We start from the raw sequence: 13700 nt of genomic DNA, 5'->3' as shown, positions 1-13700 counted from the left end.
GAGTCTATTTCTGGACTTTGTCTTTTATGCTGTTGCTTGTCTAATGCTTATGTCAATACTGTATTTTCTTGACTACTTTGACTTGAAATTAAAGTCCTTCATTTTAATCTTCAAAGCGGTTTTGGCTTTTCTTGATCATCTGCATTTCTATTTATTTGTTTATTTGTTTGTTTATTTATTTATTTATTTATTTATTTATTTATTTATTTATTTATTTATTTTACACTTGGTTCTTGCATGATACTTCTTATTGATTCATGTATTTATTTCAGTCTGTAGCTGGAGGAGACCACAGGCAGAGAACAAGGGCTCCCTGCTCCCGGCCACCTGCCCTCAGAAGCTGGCCACCTAGCTCCTTAAGGCACAGGCCTGGGACAGTCCTCCACAGGAAGCAGGGGCCAAGAGACCTGCAGGCCAGGCAGCTCACCCCGCTGTGTCCATGTGAGGGCAGTAACTAAACCTGAGTTTGGTGGGAAAGGGTAGCCGAGCCCCTAGAATTCCCAGTCATCCTCATCCTCCTCTCCAGGTGGCTGCTGTGGGGGAGGCAGAGGTGGGATGGAGTCTGACATTCGGGCGAAGGCTCCTCCTGGCCCCTCACTGGCTCCCGTCAAAGGTCCTTTCCCAGAGATCCCTTTACGCCTCATGACCAGCTTGTTAAAGAGATCCGAGATCAGGTCCCCACCTTGGCTTGTAGCTCTCACTTGCTCCTGCTCCTTCTGTTTCTTCTTCTCCAGCTTCTGCTCCCTGATGCTACAGAGCTTGGCCTTGCCTATGCCCCCAGCCTGGCGGATGGACTCCAACAGGGTGGCCCCGCCACTGGAGGGGTCCACCACTTCCTTTGGAGCTCCTTGAGTGGTAGCTGAAGGAGACACACTGCCACTGCTGTCCTCCCTGGCATCTTGGCCAGGGGAGGCTATGGCCTGGGGTGGGGGTGGGGGAGCGCTGACCAGCACAGCTGGGGCTGGGGGAGGTGGGGGTGGTGACGGCGGCGGCGTAGGTGCTGTTAGTATAGTTCCGCATCTTCCAGGTCTGGCTTGAAAGTCTCAGCCACCTCTGTGTGGAAGGTGGGCAGCTCTGGAATGGTGCCAGGGGCGGAGGGGCGATGCCAGGGCCCAGGTCAGCACTGTACATGAGGTCATCGGCAATGCCCGGCAGGTCGGGCAGGTAGGATGGCACATCAATCTCAGGCACTTGGCCCAGGTCAGGCACACAGAAGTAGTTTTCTGGAACCTGTTGCTCCAGCTGCTCCCTCTTGCTGATGGACAAAGGGGCATCGAACAACTTCTCCTCTGTCTCTGCCCCCAGCATCACATGGGTCTTTGTTACAGCACCAGCCAGGGGGTCCAAGAAGACATACTTTTTGTTCAGGTTCTCAGTGGTGTTGAATAGCAGCAACGAGCTGACGGATCTGATGTCGCTGGGAAGACCCCCAAGCCCCTCCTCGGCCTCATCCTCAGGCTCTGGCTTGGTGTTCACACACACAGCGAAGTATTTCAGCTTCTGCAGGGCCCACTCATCCAGGGGGCGGTGCTTGCTCTGGATGCTATGGCAAGGGCGTCTCTGCAGTCCTGGGTCCTGGGCATCCGTGAAGATGGAATCCTACTCCTGTAAGCGCTCTGGAGCTGGGTACTTGGCACTGGAGAACACCTTGATCGCCTTCTTGCTGCCCTTAATCTTCTCGATCTTGGCCTGGAGACCCTCTCCCCAATGGCCTGCAGCTGCTTCCGGCTGAGCTCTACTCGTTGGGAGATCCTGCTAAAGATGTCTCCAGAGACCTTCTGTAGGTACTGCAGGGCATCTGCCATCTGCTGGATGGCCTCCCCCCGCCACAGGTCCGGCTGGATGAGGGGCACTGCATAGGTCTGCCCTGCCAACGAGTGCTGGGTCCTCACCGGAGTCACGGGGCCTGCGCGCCGCCGCCTCTCCCTATTTATTTAAGGGTGGGGGTGGGGGGAGCAGAGAGAGAGGGAGAGAGAAAATCTGCTGAGTGCATATTTCCCACTATGCTGAGTGCATATTTCCCACTTGGGGCTTAATCCCAGGATCCTGAGCTCATGACCTGAGCCAAAGTAAAGAGTCAGATCCTTAACCAACTGAGCCACCAAGGCACCCCTGATCGTCTGCATTTCTATATGAATTTTAGAATTACTTAAAAAAAAAACCAAATGGCCTATTGAAATTTTTGACAGGATTGTGTTGAATCTATAGATCAATTTGGGAAAAATTGTCATTTTAGCAATATTGAGTCTTCCAATCCATCAACAAAGCATATCTCTTCACTTACTTAGGTCCTTTAAAATTTCACTTAGCAATATTTTATAGTTTTCAGATCTTGCACATCTTTTATTTTTTTTTTTTAGATCTTGCACATCTTTTACTAAATTTCTCCCAAAGTATTTTGTATTTTTAATGCTGCTTTCAGTTTCATTTTTAATTCCATTTCTGATTATTCCTAGTATATGGGGATAGAATTGATTCTTTTTTGAAGATTTTATTTATTTATTCATGAGAGACAGAGAGAGAGAGAGAGAGAGAGAGAGGCAGAGACACAAGCAGAGGGAGAAGCAGGCTCCATGCAAGGAGCCTGATGTGGGACTCCATCCCCAGACTCCAGGTTCATGCCCTGGGCCAAAGGCAGGCGCTAAACCGCAGAGCCACCCAGGGATCCCTAGAATTGATTTTTGTATAGTGATCTTGTATGCTACAAACCTGCTGAACATACTTATTAGTGAATTGCTTTTTGTAGATTCTATTAGGTTTCCTATATAGATGATCCTCCTGTCTATGAGTGACACTGACTAGAACCTTTAACACAATATTGAATAGAAGTGGTAAGTGCAGACATCCTGTCTTATTGCTGATCTCAGGGGAAATGCATTCAGTCTCTCACCATGAAGTATGATGCTAGCTAGCTATTGATTTTTGCTTATGGTCTATATCAGATTGAGAAAAGCCCATTCTATTTCTAGTTTGCCAAGAATTTTATCAGATATTGATGTTGAATTTCATCAAATGCTTTTTCGGGGTCTATTGAGATGATAGTTTCATTTTTATTTTTTACATGGTAGATTACATTGATTTTCTTTGGTGAGTGGTGAGTTACCTTGATTTTCAAATGTTTAACCAACATTGCCTTCCTTGGCTCCAGTCCCATCTACTGGCTCTGAGGTTTGTGAGACATGAGAGAAAAAGCATCCATCACTCAAGTGGACATGTATCAGCCAAATTGGAGGATGAAGGACAAAATCAGAAGAAACCGAAAGCTAGAGGAGAACTTGCTGACAACAGAGAGACAGTAGCAGAAGATACAGGAGAATGGTTAGGGCAGTATACTGCAGGGCCTTAGGGTGGCTGATGGTGAATAGTGTGGGCTGCATTGGAAACAAAATGATTCAGAGCATTACAGGGATGAAAATATAATATTTAGACAGTTGGGAAACTTATACTTTGAGCTTTGAAAGTGCATGACCTAGATGGATGCTCTGAGAGTCTAAGGACTAAACCGAATCATCCTTCATATGAAATCAGTCGTGGCAACTGCAAAGATTTGCAATATCTCACTGCTGCATGTTCTAAACAACAGCTCAGACACTGGTCTCCATACATGCAGGTTCTTAGGATGAAGCAGGTCCCAGAGACTGTGGCATCTGGCATGGTGTAGGCGAGAGATGGCCACATATCAAGCCTGATATGGCATCTGCTGAATCTGAAGGACTAAACGGTTTCTGCCTCATTTTAGCAGGACACTGTCTACATAAGCTCCAGCTAATCTTCCCTGCCTTAGCTGTTGACACACCGTCCTTGAACCTTAACTCCGCATCTGGGGATCTGCTCCTTGCAGTTCAGCACAATTCCATGAAGCTAACTGGCTTTCAATCTTTTCCCAGACTCCTGTTGCTAGGCTCTGCCTATCTGCATAGTATTAATGTTACTTATGCTGCTTCCAATCTGTACCACAACATGAGTGCCCTAAACATTTATTGCCAGACTCTCAGAATGGTATAGTATATACCTGTTGGAAACTTCTCATGTATCATTCCCCTCTCTACCTCCCTTCTATAGTGGGTTGTTTCAGCCCTTTCCATTCCCAATAGAGTCAATTTTGTTATATCCAATTGTATACAAAGATAGAAATCACATTACAAATGATTTTATTTTGGAATTATTATATTTTGGAAACCTCTGCTACTGCTCTCTCTCATTGCTGAGTTAACACTGAGTAGCTATAGGATCAATAATATTATACTTATGCTCATTTGCACTTATATCTGAAAGATACATTCAAGTCATACTTGAGTTAATATGCTAGACCGGAACAAAATGGACCAATTTAACTTCCATTTTGGTTACAGCCATTACTTTGGCATAGGGTGGTCAGCAGAAGAGAAGTATGATAAGAACTAAGGAGTATAACCCATTTCACAATTAAATGCTACCTGCAGATGGGAAGCAACTGGAACAGCACACATAGCTCTACCACAAGAGGCAAAAACTCCAGGCTGTTTTGGACTCCATGACTTCAAAACGCAGGTTATCCTGCAGGTTATCCCCAAATTGCCAGTCATATTTCCAATATCTTCTAGATTAGTTGACACTAATTAAAAATAGCTATTGTTTAGAAACTTAAAATAAGATGAGTATTGGGTGTTATACTATATGTTGACAAATGAATTTAAATAAAGTTAAAAAAACTATAAAAATGATCAATATCACGGAAGTTTGTAGTATGTGTATATTTAAGTTGATGGTTTAGCAGGAAATCTTGGGCAAGTATGTGCTGAAGGATGACTTCTGGAAATGGGGCTACAAATAACCACAACCACTCAACACACTGGCAAGATTACTTCTGGTAATGGTAGTTGCTCTAGAATTTAGTATATTTTGTTTTCTATGGAATCTCAGTATTAGAAACCAGCAACTCTTTGAGCAGTTTTTTTTTAACTAATGAAATGCTACATTAAATTAAAAAATAAAGACTTTAGAAATTGCAATTTTCTTAGTGAGAAATAGTTGAGTTCTCCACTTAAATTTTGTAAGGTAAATTCTGTTTACCCAAATTCTCTCAAGTTGTAAAATCCACTGTCATACAGCACATGGAAAGGACATTAAAAATAATCTGAGCCAAGGCACCTGGGTGGCTCAGTTGGTTAAGTGTCTGCCTTTGGCTCAGGTCATGATCTTGCAGTTCTGAGATCAAACCCTGCATTAGGCTCTCTGCTCGGTGGGGAGCCTGCTACTCCCTCTCCTTCTGCCCCTCTCCCTGCTCATGATCTATTGCTCTCACCAATAAATAAATAAAATCTTAAAAAAAATAATTTGAGCCAACCTCTATAGGCTGGATCTTGTCAGTTATTTTAAAAGATACTCTTAAACCTTTAGCTCTCTGAAATATAGTAAATAAAACTCATTTTAAGACCATTATAATTTTTCCAGGGATAAAAATCTAAGAAAACGATTAGAATTACTAAAACTCTCTTAGGACATTTCTGTATAAAGCTTTTCATGTGTATGCATAAGCACACACATATTCACACACACTCAATGGCAATAGAAGACATACCTCGAGGATGGTAAATCCAGCTATGGATGTTCCTTTGTAAATGTTAAATCCTTAAAATAACATATATATATTTATTTATAATATATATATTATATATATTTATTTATTTATTTAGGTATATACTTAAATCTTAAGTATATATCCTTTTGGTCTATTTTTCTGAAGAACTCTGACTACTGCGGTGGACTACACAAGGGGTTAGATACTGAGAGGCATGCTACATCAAGTAACAGTTTACCACAATTTGTATTCTTTTCTGTCTTCCCATAAGCAGTTTTCAGGATGGATTGAGACAGGTATTAGATTTAGAGAAAATGTGAAAGAAAGAGAAGGAGATAGCTAGAGAAGGCATGGAGCACATTCAGATTGTGGTCAGGTCACTTCTTCCTCTGAAAGAAGTAAGAAAGAGGAATTGGGTGGTAGGGGCCTCAGACTCTAGGTAGGTCTAAGAAAGGTTCATTCATGACAATGGAGAGTCTTTGAACCAAAGTTACAGGCATTAGATTATTAGAGAAAATGTGGATGGCATTGGTCTTTGAGTCCATAATTTCATGATCTGTATCTGGTGCATATGTGATTGAGGATCCCCACATGCAACTCTTCTTTATCCAGAGATCTGAATAAAAGGACAAGGTATCTATTCCCATTAACCCAGTATGAAATAGTGAGATAGGGGTAGATGACTGCAATAGACACTCCCCTTCAAAGAGAGGAAAGGGGTTCTTTTTCTAGGTAAAATGGAATGAGAGTGCCTCTTTCACTGAATATAACTATCAAACCTGGACAGACTGGAACAGCTATTTGAGAAATCTGAAACATAAATGATAGCAAGTGGATTAGGGAAGACGATCAGAATTCAAGTCTGAATAAATCTATGGTGGGTATAGTATTTTACTCCCCCCCTGGTATCCCTGAACAAATAAAGTGGGCATTGGAGGGCAAATAGAAGCCCACTAGTTCTGGTGCACAAAGCAGGAAAAGAAACATATAAAACTGAGAGAGAGTATGGAAATCCCCCCTTTTCCTTTTTTTCCTTCTGTTCTCTCATATTCCATCCCCTAAGTAATCCCATGGTGATGAGACACAGCCAGAAAAAAGGGAACTGCAGGAGCCAAAACCCTGAGAGAATAAAAATGTGCTCCCTTTTCAGTAGATGCTTCCATAACAAGACTAGTGTCCAACTCTTCTCTCACTGCTTCTTCCTTTGTCCTGGGAATTGACTGTGGAAGTACATGAAGTTGCAGAAGTACACAGCAGAGTGGGGTAATATGGAGTTGGAGACCAAAATGAGGAGCTCTAGGGAACTGGAAAGACCAGAAAGGTTGTGAAAAGACAAGAACTCAGAAAAGCAACCTCATAAAGTTGATTATAAACTCTTGGGCCCACTCCTAAACTGTGAATTTGATCTGACCCTACTTCATGTGGCAAAAATTTTAAGAGCTGAAATAATGATATGCTACCACACAGGTCCAAGATTGACTACAGAGTGGCACACATATGAAGTAGATCCAAATAGCACTGCAAAAAGCACTGCAAAACATTTGTAAACTGATTTGGAACTAAAGTTGGAACTATAGCCTCCAAGGAAGATTGGAACTTGTGACCTGAATGCAACCAATTCAACTGCCTGATTGAACAAAAACATCAACATTCTCCGCAGGATTTAAACAATACCCAAAGTCTCATAATATTAATTATTAATTAATAATTTTATTAATATTAATAAAAATGACCAGGATACAATGCAAAATTACAAAACAAATAACCAGGAAAATTTCAACTCATATGGGAAAAGAAGATGAACTGATGCAATGCCAACATGACAGATGTTGGAATAATCTTAAGGTTAGCAATATGAGCACTACCGAAGACAATGGAAAAACAGATATGTTCAACAAAGAAAGAGAATATTGTATTAATGAGGGTTCTTCAGAGAAACAGAATCAAGAGGAAACCTCATTCTCATATTTTCTCTTTCTCTATTAGTAAGAGATTTATTGTAAGATATTGGCTCATCAGTTATAGAGGCAAAGAAGTTTGACAATCCACTGTCTGTAAATTGAAGACCCAAAAAATCTGGTGATGTAGTTCTAAAGGATACAGAGGAATATTACTTAAGAATAAAAAAGTCAATTCCCCCCAATACCCAAAACATTCCTAAATAAGTATGCACCCAATAGTAGAACATCATATATACATAGAGCAAAAATTGACAAGACTGAAAGAAGAAAAAGACAAATCCACAACAGTAATTGGAGACATCAATACTCCTCTCTCATAATAAACAGAACTAGCACAGAAAAAATCAGGAAGGCTACAAAAGAATTAACATCAGTAACACAAGATTTAACTATAGACTCTATAGAACTGACTCCACCCAACAACAGAATACATCTTTTAAAGTGTACATGGAACATTCTTCAAGATATATCATACCTTAGATCATAAAACAAGTATTACAAAAGTTTTAAAAATTGAAACCATACAAAGTATTTTTCTGGCTCAAGAAACCAACAATACAAAGGCTACAGGAAGTCTTCAAGTAGTGGAAAATTAATCTATATACATCTAAACAAATCACAGGCCTTGAATGGTCTTGACACTTGACTCACTTTTTAAAGTGAGTCTGAAGGAAAATTAGCAAATATTTTGAACTGAACAAAAATATAACATATCAAAATTTGTGGAATGTAGAGGGAAATTTACAGCATTAAATGCCTTTTTTAGGGAAAAAAGTCTCTAATCAGTAATTTAAGCTTTTATCAGAAGCAACCAGAAAAAGAAGAGCAGTTATTCCAGAGCAAGCCAAAGGAAGAAAACAGGAAGGGTAAGAGCATAAATTAATGAAATACAGTACAGAAAATAAATAAATAAATAAATAAATAAATAAATAAATAAATAAACCTGGTTCTTTGAAAAAATCAATGTAATTGTTAACCTCCTAAGCAAGACTAACCACGAAAAAGAGGAAAAAATAAACTAATTATCAACATTAGGAATGAGGGAGAAAATATCATTACTACTCCAAGATATTAAAACAATAATAAAAGAATGCTCTCAACAACTATGCACATAAATTTGACAATTTAGGGGCAGCCCCGGTGGCTCAGCGGTTTAGTGCTGCCTTCAGTCCAGGGCATGATCCCAGAGACCTGGGATTGAGTCCCACGTCGGGCTCCCTGCATGGAGCCTACTTTTCCCTCTGCCTGTGTCTCTGCCTCTCTCTCTCTCTCTCTCTCTCTGTGTGTGTCTCTATGAATAAATAAAATATTTTTAAAAAGTGACAACTTAGATAAAATTGTCCAATTGACCAATTATCCAAAACTCATAAACTACTAAAACTCACCCAAGATGAAATAGATAACTTCACTAGTCTTATAAGAAAATAAAATGGTCTCCATTTACAGATGACAAATTTGGAGTGAGGCACACAGCAAATCCTTGAAAATTCTGAAATCCAGCTGGACACATGCTGTCAGAGCTTCCATTGCTGGCCTAGGTACTTTTCTTGATTACAGTCTGGGTCTGTTCTATAAGAGTGATTCTCATCAATCGTTTTCCTTCTTGTGTTCTATCCTCAGGGAGGTCTTTCCTTTTCCATAGGAAATGGCCTGTGTTTGAAATTTTTGAATAACTGAATAGTTTTTCCAGTCTGTTTCCTTCCCATAGAATGTTGGTGTCCAGATGCTTTTTCATTTTGAACTGACTACAGTCCCTTTTAATCCAAGCTGATGCTCTTTGGATATTCTATGAATCTAGTTGGAACTTACTCCGTGTCCCCAGTGCCACATCAATAATTCTTTTTCAGACACATGTTTCTGTACTTTGCATGGAATGACAAAGTGCCATGGCACAACGTTCTTAGTATTCCTAGAAATGTTTTTTGTCTAGGTGAACTGGGGGCCTATGAGGCACCATCTTCAGTCCTTCTGAGTTCTTAAGGAAGGCTTTTATAGACAACATTTCTGATTTGATTTTTTCCCTAAGGCTGTCTCTTACTTTGAGAAAGGCTGTTTATTACTCTGCTGGCTAAAGAAAAAGCCCTGGCTGGAGAGATTAGAAATGTAAAACCTTTCTATTTTCCTCAACCCAGCAAGACCTGGATACATATTTCTTTTGAATTATTTGCAAACTTAACTATCCTTTCTTAGTTCATTTCTTTTCATATCGTACACAAAGAAGTCATCCTTTCATTGGAAATCTCCTTAAGTTAGATCCACAAGTTTATTAGGTACAAATTTTCTAACTTCCATTTTACTACAGGGACAGTCATGAAATTGTTTTATGATGAAAAAACACAGATCACCATTCTTCAAACTTACAGTAGCAGTTTCCTCAACATTTTTTTCAGCATCCATTAAAATTTGTCTGCCAATCCTCCAGCTTCTGCCAGCAGCTTACTTGCCACTTTTCCCAACCTATATGCCCAGTGCCTAGTCTCAAAGCCTATAGCTTTTTAAAGTAAAAATCCCTTTCTGTATACTAGTTTCTGAATGTATTATGCTACTTTACAACAACCCACCTTAAAACTTAAGAATTCCAACAATAATTATTTCTCATGATTCAATCGGTTGGGTGGAAGGTTCTTCTACAGGTCTTGCCTATGCTAACGCACGTGACTGTGTCCAGCTAGGTTGATGAAGAGCTAGCTTACGTAGAATGGCTAGGTCTCTCTCTTCATGTGTTCTCTCATCCTTAAAAGATGTTAACCTGTCTTTCTTTACATGATAGAGGTTGGCAATATTCCCAAGAAGTGAGCCATAGCTTTTTGATTATGTTTGTATATGTCCCAGCAGCCAAAGTATGTGACAAGCCAAGCCAGAGTCAATGTGGGAAGAGAACTCACAAGGTCTCTTGTGGATGCCATGAGTCATGATTCACTGGGACTCACTGATGTAACAATCTACGATGGGGATTTGTGTGGGAAAAGAGCAGTTAACACTTGATGTTTGGTCCAGAAAATTCCTTTGGAAAACACATTGTAACAATTAACAACATAAACTTTAGGTCCTGTGAGCCTCAACATTTAGCAGGTCCTTTTACATCAGAAGTTCTAAAGCATTTAATATTTCCCTTTATAGAAGACAAGGTATTTTAATTGATAAAACATTTCCTGTAAGATAGCAACACCCTTGTCAGCAACATAGAGGGGTATATTCTGACCAGTTTCATGAACATATCTAATTTACAAAGTATGAGACCCAAATGAATGATGAAGAAAGCAAATCCACTGTTCCTGGAATCTCTAATGACAGTAATGCCAAAGAGAATGTGAAAAATCAGTTGTTATTATTTTCCAGAGACCCTAACATACTGTAGGATTCAGAGCCTGAGAAGGCTATCAAATGCAAATTTGAAAGTTATGGAAAAGTCATATCTTCAAGATTTTCATGTTCCTTATCATTTCTAGCTGTCTGGGCTCCCTTCATCAGCCACAGTGAGGCATTTTTCCTTGATGTTTCACCACTGTAGTTTGTTTAATTGAAACAAGACTCATATCTAACATTTGCAATTAAATAATTAAAATATTAATCATATTGGTTGTATATGTTTCAGAAAACAAGTGGGGAAGATTGTTTTCTTTTACCAAGGTATTTCAGAATCTTTATTTGCAATAATTTCTCTATATACTCTATTGATGCTATTTAATAGGCTATTCTTAATTCTAGGATACTTCACTCCTGTTCATTTGCTTAAGAAAATCGGTATTCAAAAACTATCTCACGATTATTATATAAATAATGGATGATTGTATGAATAACAAGACTTGATTTATACCATTTTTTGAAATCTGGGCTTATTTTTCACCTCATGTTATATACTTTATTTTTTCCATTCAAAGTAATAGCTGAACTTGGCCATAATAGATTAGTCATTTCTGTTTTTTTAATCCGCTCAGAAAATTCCTTCCTCTTTCAATGTGTTTAAACAGGAAAGAGATATTAGTGTTCATTTGTATATACTTGATTTAATTCATGGTTTTTGATTCAATTAAATTACTTTTAACACCCAGCTATGTTTTTGTTTTATTTGAGGTATGTCATTTAAAATATGAATAATATAAGGCTGTTCCAGAAATCTCACAGAGGAAGACATAGACATGGCCAACAAGCACGTGAGAAGATGCTCCGCATCATTTGCCATCAGGGAAATACAAATCAAAACACAATGAGATACCACCTCACACCAGTGAGAATGGGGAAAATTAACAAGGCAGGAAACCACAAATGTTGGAGAGGATGTGGAGAAAAGGGAACCCTCTTGCACTGTTGGTGGGAATGTGAACTGGTGCAGCCACTCTGGAAAACCGTGTGGAGGTTCCTAAATGAGTTAAAAATAGATCTGCCCTACAACCCAGCAATTGCACTGCTGGGGATTTACCCCAAAGATACAGATGCAATGAAACACCGGGACACCTGCACCCCGATGTTTCTAGCAGCAATGTCCACAATAGCCAAACTGTGGAAGGAGCCTCCATGTCCATCGAAAGATGAATGGATAAAGATGTGGTTTATGTATACAATGGAATATTACTCAGTCATTAGAAACAACAAATACCCACCATTTGCTTCGACGTGATGGAACTGGAAGGTATTATGCTGAGTGAAGTAAGTCAATCGGAGAAGGACAAACATTATATGGTCTCATTCATTTGGGGAATATAAAAAATAGTGAAAGGGAATAAAGGGGAAAGGAGAAAATATGAGTGGGAAATATCAGAAAGGGAGACAGAACATGAAAGACTCCTAACTCTGGGAAACGAACTAGGGGTGGTGGCAGGGGAGGTGGGCGGGGTGGGGTTGACTGGGTGATGGGCACTGAGGTGGGCACTTGACAGGATGAGCACTGGGTGTTATTCTATATGTTGGCAAATTGAACTCCAATAAAAAATAAATTTATAAAAAAATAAGGCTGTTCCCTATTTGAACATTTGGGTACTTCTACTTTGTTAATGAAGAGGCAGCTCAAGTTTTATAAAATCAGAATTATTGATTAGATTACATTTTAAGATAAGAACAAGATATAGTTTTAGCACAATAAAAAAACACCTGATAATTTAGGCATTAACAAAACTATCTTATATATATGCTTGAGTTAAAATAGGTAATTTTGTTAAAGCAGAATGTGCTAAACTGATACATTATGTAAAAATTTTTGAAAACATTCCCAAATGAAATGCTTCTATCAGTGTAATTATACCAATGATATACAATTTACATATTATCTAATTTGGCTTGTGACAGGTTTGCTTGAAGGTATGAGCTGGAATATTGCAGAGTAGTGGAAGTTCCTGATAGCATATACAAGATGACAAGGAAATTACTTGGTGGAACACTGGGGCAATATTATTTCTTGGACCCCAGCTATATGCCAGGTATCCTTTGCAGAATGCATTTTCTGATTTATTTCTTACAACAAAGCCAACAAGTAGATGCTATTAAATCTATTCCACTGTTAAGGAAATTAACATATATCAAATTCAGACTCAGATTTGGTGTTGTATGTGTGATGTGATTGATTTCCAGTCAGAGAAGAGAGAAAGAGAAGTCAGGAGATGGGGGTTTAATCTGAATGCTATATAAATCTTAGGAAAGACACATGAATTCCTACATTGCAATACTGTTACCTGAAATTTTAATTCTAACATATCACGTTTTAGTAGAGTATTGTATTCGTGTCTATGGGACATACACTTAGAATTCCTCTTTTAATAATCCTATGACTTTGTGCCACTCTCTTTCTCAGGATCTGTAGTAAGCCACAAGCTCCATGTCCTTTATTGGATTGGCATGATGAGGCGTATAAAATAGTTTTTATTAGTATAAAGCTAATTGGCTCAACTTGCAAATTAGTCTAATAATACACTAATCAACTAAACTCATCTGCCTCAATTTCGTATTTTATAGTCAGAGCAGAAATGATGCAACTTAATATCCTAAATATCATAATTTGAGTCCGGGAGCAATACCAACTTGTCACTCTCAAAGCCCAGCTGAAGGTGAAACTGGAGAATACACTGGCTATGAAGCAGCTCAACAGTGTAAGAAATGAATTTTATGTGAAAAGAGCAGAAAAAGCTGAAGGGGACACATAGTGTGTTTGTTGTGCCTGACACTGCTCTATTTTATTTCGTTTTCTG

At 39.2% G+C, this 13700-nt stretch overlaps 1 pseudogene; it reads right to left on the bottom strand.

The window, feature by feature from the left end:
- Window positions 1–235: 235 nt before the first annotated feature.
- LOC140611585 (WASH complex subunit 1-like) lies at window positions 236–3654 on the bottom strand (annotated as a pseudogene).
- Window positions 3655–13700: the final 10046 nt, after the last annotated feature.

This window comes from Canis lupus, chromosome 20 (assembly GCF_048164855.1).
Source record: "Canis lupus baileyi chromosome 20, mCanLup2.hap1, whole genome shotgun sequence".
Lineage (NCBI taxonomy): Eukaryota > Metazoa > Chordata > Mammalia > Carnivora > Canidae > Canis > Canis lupus.
This window is presented reverse-complemented; position numbering and strand designations above follow the sequence as displayed.